Source organism: Cebus imitator, unplaced genomic scaffold (genome assembly GCF_001604975.1).
Source record: "Cebus imitator isolate Cc_AM_T3 unplaced genomic scaffold, Cebus_imitator-1.0 Scaffold277, whole genome shotgun sequence".
Classification (NCBI taxonomy): domain Eukaryota; kingdom Metazoa; phylum Chordata; class Mammalia; order Primates; family Cebidae; genus Cebus; species Cebus imitator.
In genome coordinates this window covers 289,279-296,236 of record NW_016107592.1, presented here as the reverse complement: position 1 = coordinate 296,236, position 6,958 = coordinate 289,279, and the positions used below count along the sequence as shown (strand labels likewise).

The following is a 6,958-nucleotide window of genomic DNA, read 5'->3' as shown; positions in this document are numbered from 1 at the left end:
TTTGGAGATAGAGTCTCACTCTCTTGCCCAGGCTGGAGTATAATGGTGCAGTCTCAGCTCCACCTCCCAGGCTCAAGCAGTTCTCCAGCCTCAACCTCCCCAGTAGCTGGGACTACTGGGACTATAGGTGTGAGCCACCAATACCCTACTAATTTTTGTATTTTTGTAGAGACAGGTTTTGCCATGTTGCCCATGTGGTCTCAAACTCCTAAGCTAAAAGCTATTCACCTGCTTTGGCCTCCCAAAGTTCTAGGTTTGCAAGTGTGAACCACCACACCTGGCTGATCAGCATTCTTATAAAATACCAAGATGTATCTAATATTTTTTAAACTACCATGATTAGAGGAAGCCAGGTGAGGGGTGTTTCTGTACTATCTTTGGAACTTTTCTGGAAATTTAGAGTTATTCCAAAGTAAAAAGTTTTTAAAAATCATTATAAAGATAGAAACATCAGGCAGGCATGCCTTATATTTAAAGTTATACATTTATTTACATATGTGTGTAATTGGCATTTGCTATTTCCTATTCTTAAGCCTGCTCTAGAGAAAATAATTTTCAGGTTGGTTCACCAAATACAAATAGTAAGGTACTCTATTAAATCTCGTGAAAGATAGTATAGGCCTAATCAATATAAGATGCTTTAATTTCTAAAATGAACTGTCAATTGAAAGACCCGCTGTGGTATTAAATAATTAGGAAGTGGTTCTCTTGAAAAAGAATTCATTTTCAGCTTTCTCTATGATTGGCGTTGTGGACAACTGGTATTTTTTTGGGGGGGTAATTAATTGTACGCTTTAGGTAGTTAAAATTCTAAAAAAGAAAAATTTAAACACTTGAAAATTTGAAGAAGAAAAGATATAGGGTGATTCTCTCCAATTTGGCTTTTCATTTATTGGTAATAAAAATCTACAGTGTGTTACAAATAAATTCTCTCAAAGAGCAGTGTGAAACCATTTATCCTACCTTGACATTTAAAAAATAAACCCCCAGATTATCAAAATAAGCAGCTGATCTTTATAAGCTCAAAAATGGAAGCATCAGGTTATACATGCAGTTTGTTATTTTGGATGCTATAATACAAGTTAATTTTTGATCTGTATTTTAATATACATTTGGTGCCAAGTCCATCTTCTCATCAACTTGTCATTTTCTTTACATGACAGAATAGTTCATTTACTGTGAATAGAAGTCAAAATTTGTTCTTAAATATTATCAGTATTATTAAAAATTATGCCGCGTAAACTTTATAATACAATCTTTAATGATATGCTGATTTAAGATAAAATATTTTAACCTAAAATTGCTCTATCATGTCATTAAATAATTTTTTAATGATTTGAAAAATTCCTAAGGAAGTTTACAATATTACTTTTTAAATATTTATTTGGCCAGGTGTGGTGGTTCACCTGAGGTCAGGAGTTCCAAACCAGCCTGGCCAACATGGTGAAACCCCGTCTGTACTAAAAATAAAAAAATCAGCTGGGTATGGTGGCACACGCCTATAATCCCAGCTACTTGGGCAGCTGAGGTAGGAGAATCACTTGAACCCAGGAGGCTGAGGTTGCAGTGAGCCAAGACTGTGCCACTGCACTTCAGTCTGGGAGACTCAGGGAGACTCCATCTCAAATAATAATAATTATTATTATTATTTGTCAAATAAAAAGTTGGGAAGCACTGATCTGCATTAAAGGCCTGACCACTGAAATTGTACTGATTGATGTTCGATTGGATCGGGATCCAGATTGGCCAGCCTGGAAAAGACATACCATCATCAGTATGGGAACAGGATGTGTCATATGATGGTTCCTTAACTGAAGTGCACAGAATTGCTTTTCATTTTAAAAGGGTAACAAGTTTCCCCTCTCAATCCATGTTGCTTTGGTTATAAAAGTGGGCACATGGGCACACCACATTACTCATCCTGCCATCGTTATAATAAAAGATTAGAATGTTCAAAACATACTGGGCAGAAGAAATATGGCAAGTATCCATTACACAGGACAAGGGATTTTTGGCAACAGATGAAATGAGGAGAGATACCAAGAAAGGGAAGGAGGTAGAGTATTATGAAAGCAAGAGCTGAAAGAAAAATAGAATATCAATTAAGATGTATATTTGCATGTTGTAGAAATTGATTGGTTTTAAGGAATAAACATCCACTTAAGTATATCCTCTATAAGTAAAAAGATTGCTTATAAAATACAAAGGGAACACATCAGTTCATTCAAATTTTATTAAATACAGCCAGCCATCATGGAAAATGAACATGATTCTCTCTTTTCTCTCTGTATTATGTCTGCTCTGTTTTCTTAACACCACTGCCTCCTGCCATGTTGCTCATCATGGATGCCCCAGAACAGTGGCCTCAGGCACAAAATGATAGGGCCTTTAAGATTCAGAGCTCTCAGCTAATTGAACATCTTTCAGAGTTTCAATTTCAAGTCCCCAGGACAGAAAATATAATTGGCCTACGTTGAGTTAGTGTCCCAACCAAACTTTCCAGAGATTGGAAAGCATGTGACACATAGTTTCCCCATCTAGCCTGTGGACAAGGCTGGTCTGTAAGAAGTGGGTATAAGTCAAGAGGAAATGAGTGAATTATCTTGTTCAGTACATAAAGAGAGAAGACTTGTTTGAAAAGCAGTTAATTGCTGTCCCAATCCTTGGAGGATAAAAAGGAGCATAACATATGCATAAGCCCCTTCTTAAAAAAAAGGTTGGTAAGATGTAATAGTTAAGAAAGGTTGAGTCAGTTTATAACATGAGCTACTTTTGCCCCGGGCAGCTTTATTGCCCCAATAAAATTTATAGACAATTCTCACCCAACAGGAACAAGGGGCTTTAGGAGGTGAGATGAAGTACGTGACTGGAACTTTAAGTATACAGCCAAAAATTTCCATAAGGTGTATAGTATAGACTCATATACATTGGTATAGACACCTTGGGCCAAAGTCTGTTTCCCCTTAAGAGCCAGCTAGCATCATGATAAAAGTCTGTTTAGGCCGTTGCCAAATCAACCTGGTGATTTCCATGAAGTACCACTCAGTTCAACTAGCTTGGTAACCACTGATGTTCAAGTGTCTTAGTTTTCCCACGGTTTGTCTTGAGCCCTTCCTGCATCGCAGGTGGGTGATAGCAGGGCATTTACAAGGAGGAACACCACCAGGTGTAGGTATACTGAATGAGACTGGTAACATCAGAAGCTCTTAATGGTTTCTAGTCATCAATACATGTATGTCACTTTGCCTAAAGGACCAAGGCTTGGTTGACTTGGCACCAAATGTATATTAAAATATAGATTAAAAATTAATTTGTATTACAGCATCCAAAATAAACTGCATCTATAACCTGATGCTTCAATTTTTGAGCTTATAAAAATCAGCTGCTTAGATAACCAAATGCCTATACAGGAATGTGTTCTCTTGGGATTCGGACATAGGTTCTTTAAGTTTGATAATCACGTTGATGTGGGTCCACCTTATTGGTGAGCCAGAAGGCTATTCAATAAGTAGACTTCTGTAAAGTAACTTACCTAGCAATAGTAGATTCATAATTGAGTATCTTGCTGGCAGTCTCTCTCAGTTTATATGTTGGGGAGTTGTGCTGGGTCTTGTAGCTGTAGCTGATTGTCTTCTGTACTTTGCCTCTCGGTATTCGAGGATTTGGGATGGGGGCCAGGGATGCTGGTCTTAGGTTCAAAGCAAAGGCTGTATTTTTTCATCAGGTGGAATGCCAAATGAAGCTGAACAACTCTCAGAAATGGCCAGGATAGCCACTTTATCCTAGATGGAGCCAGTCAACCCCTCTTTAAAACTGATTACAAAAAGCAACTTTTTTTCTAGTCTAGGTCTTGGTCAAGGAAACTGAAGTGGTGGCATATTAGCAAATTGCCTTCCTTCTTTCTTCTTTTCCTTCACTGACTGCTTATATATTCCAGGCACTGTTTTAGTGTTAGGATACAGTGGTGACAAACAAAATCCTTGCCTTTGGAGTGTGCATTCCATTGCAGAGATAAAAACAGTAAATGTGTAAACAGTAAATAAATCCAAGAACTTCTAAGTTCTATGAATACATTAACTTGCATAATGGGGCAGAGAGTAATGAGTTGGGACCATTACTCTCTGGGAGTAGGGAGAGGAAGAAGCCATTTGAATAACTGAAAAAAGGCCAAGGGAGAATAATACAAGATGAGGTTAGGGAGGTGGTTAGCAGACTGGAGCAATTATAGACTATGGGAGAGGAGTTTAAAAAGGAAAACAGTTCGCTCTGATTTGTATTACTCTGATTGTGCTGTTCACAGAATGACTGGAGTTTGGAGAGGCAAGAGTGGAAGCAGGGAGACCAGTTAGAAGTCCATTACAGTACTTGACGTGAGAGAAGATGATGATTAGGTTCGTTATTCCAATAATGGAGACTAAAAGTGGTCAAAATTAAGAGATTTTTTTTTTTTGAGACAGTGTTGACAGATCTTACTGAGTTTATATCCTAGGTATGGGCTGCAAATATGGCAGGTGGCCATTCCACTTTTATGAACTTGCAAACACCTAACAAGACACCTGTAAAAAGTTCTGTTTCGCAATAATATACTCCAGTTGTGCATCTACTGGATTGTCAGGTTCTTTGTCTGTATAATAGGTAATTAATAACAAACTCTTGTTGGGCTTCATCTAGAAAATACAGGGATTCCTGCAGTCCCACATGTAGGATGTCAGCTGAATGAAGAACTTTGCAAGTGTCTCAGGTTCTCATTATAGCCTTCAGGGCACTTGAGGCTGAATGGCCGTCAAAGGTTGGTGAAGCAGGGTAGGTTGCTGTCCTGACCCTAGAGTTAGACCCATCAGCTCAGCCTGACATACCACATGTATGACCAAGAAATAAAAAGCAAGTCATGAACAACCTTGCTGGCTGTTATAGCAGATGACTCTATTTATTCTCAACGCTCCCACTCTCAAATTCCTAACTCTGTGGTCAGTCTCCATACCTGTTCTGGCCTTTTGATTTGGACTCCCCTTTGGCTTCTTGAAGTTGAACTTTGCTCTCAGCTCTGCCTTCCCATCTGATCTCAGTATCATCTTCCCCAACTCCAGCCACCCCCCACAACACATACATACACACATACCTTTCATAATATTGAATGAAAAATTTCCTGCTGAAATTGCAGCCACAGAACCCCACTAGAGGTGGTAATTCAGATTTGTGTCCTATGGATGGTTTTGGTTAGTTAGGTACTACTCTTGAGCCTACAGGATCATAACTTTTTGTCTGCATTTGTCTTACAGGCAGATGAGTACTTCATGTACTCTTCCAGTTGCCAAGCTCAGTGCAAAAATGAACTAGTAACATTAAATGTGAGAAGATTTCATAGTCATGGTTGGTTAAATAGAGGGCATCAGTGGGGTGAAGAAATAAGATACCAAAGCTGTATCCAGGGCAGGAGCTAAGCAATGGGTTCTGTCAAGGGACACATGAGGACTGTGAAGGCTCAGCTCAAAGTAATCTGCATTTTCTTCTTACAGATATTTCCACTGGGCTTTTGCCCCATTTCTCTACCCCAGTTTAATTTGGGGGTGTGCTTCACAGCATCTGACTGTTAAAGAAAATATTATTAAATTTATATTTTATACTGTGCACTGGCTATCTGTTGGGGATATGAGGATGAGTAAATTGTGTGGCTTCCTGACTCATCTGCATCTCCTTCCCTGATTCATCACCCAGCCACCTGAATCCCATCGTCTTCCTTCCTGAGAAACTGTAACAGTTTTATAAATGCTTAATACTAAAAAGACTTTGCAAATAAATGGAAATTATTTCAAAAAGTTTCTTCTTTTCAGAGCATCTTTGCTTTTGTATTTATGTTTTCTCTAAATCAAATCTTGTGTTTTACTCTTCTGTTAAGTTTCTTTAAATTGGTTTGTCTTGCCCTGATATTTCTATTCTTCCACATTTAGAGCCTTCTGCATCTTCTGTTTGCCTCTTGTTGATTTAATCTCACAGGTCACTTTTTTTTTTTTAAGTCAAGTTTTATGCTTAGCCTTATGGCATGTTTTGCATGTAATTCTATTTCTGGATATGATGCCACTTGTGAATATGCTTTTAATTGTGTCCCAGTCGGTTATATTATTGAACAAGCTCGTTGTCTTAATTATACTTACAAAGACTGACAATATAGCCTTAAGTTCAGAGAGAGGTAGCACTTAACATTATTCATTGGTTTTTTTAAGATCTACCTGCAAATTTTGCTCTATTAACTTTATGTTATGATTTTCTTTTTATAACTATTTTATATGTCACAGCTTATTACTCTAATAAATTTATCAGGTTTTCAAACTTTTTGGAAAACAAAATTAGGGTTTAACAGAAATCCACCTTTTTGTTCATCCTATCAGGTTACTATAGCAACTTTGGTGTTCTACAGATTTTCTTTTTTTTTCCCCCATTTATTTATGTTATTGCATTTTAGGTTTTGGGGTACATGTGAAGAACATGCAAAATTGTTGCATAGGTACACTCGTGGCAGTGTGATTCGCTGCCTTCCTCGCCATCACCTACATCTGGCATTTCTCCCCTTGCTATCTCTCCCCAGCTCCCCACCCCACACCGTCCCTCTCCTATTTCCCCCCAACTGACCCCAGTGTGTAGTGCTCCCCTCCCTGTGTCCATGTGTTCTCATTGTTCAACACCCGCCTATGAGTGAGAACATGCAGTGTTTGATCTTCTGCTCTTCTGTCAGTTTGCTGAGAATGATGGTTTCCAGGTTCATCCATGTCCCTACAAAGGACCCAAACCCATCCTTTTGATGGCTGCATAATATTCCATAGTGTATATGTGCCACATTTTCCCTATCCAGTCTATCATCGATGGGCATTTGGGTTGGTTCCAGGTCTTTGCTATTGTAAACAGTGCCGCAGTGAACATACATGTGCATGCGTCTTTATAGTAGAACGATTGATAATCCTTT

The 6,958-nt window shown here is 38.5% G+C and overlaps 1 protein-coding gene across 3 annotated transcripts in view; it reads left to right on the top strand.

The window, feature by feature from the left end:
* The window catches only part of PPP2R3A (protein phosphatase 2 regulatory subunit B''alpha), a 180,597-nt gene that overhangs the window by 18,791 nt on the left and 154,848 nt on the right, over nucleotides 1-6,958 (top strand). Inside the window, exon 2 of one of the 3 annotated variants that reach the window (XM_017501019.2) lies at nucleotides 4,301-4,370. The exons of the other annotated variants lie outside the window; for them this stretch is intronic. The gene's annotated coding sequence lies outside the window, so the exon portion shown is untranslated. The remainder of the gene's footprint in view (nucleotides 1-4,300; nucleotides 4,371-6,958) is intronic. 3 annotated transcript variants of the gene reach the window in all.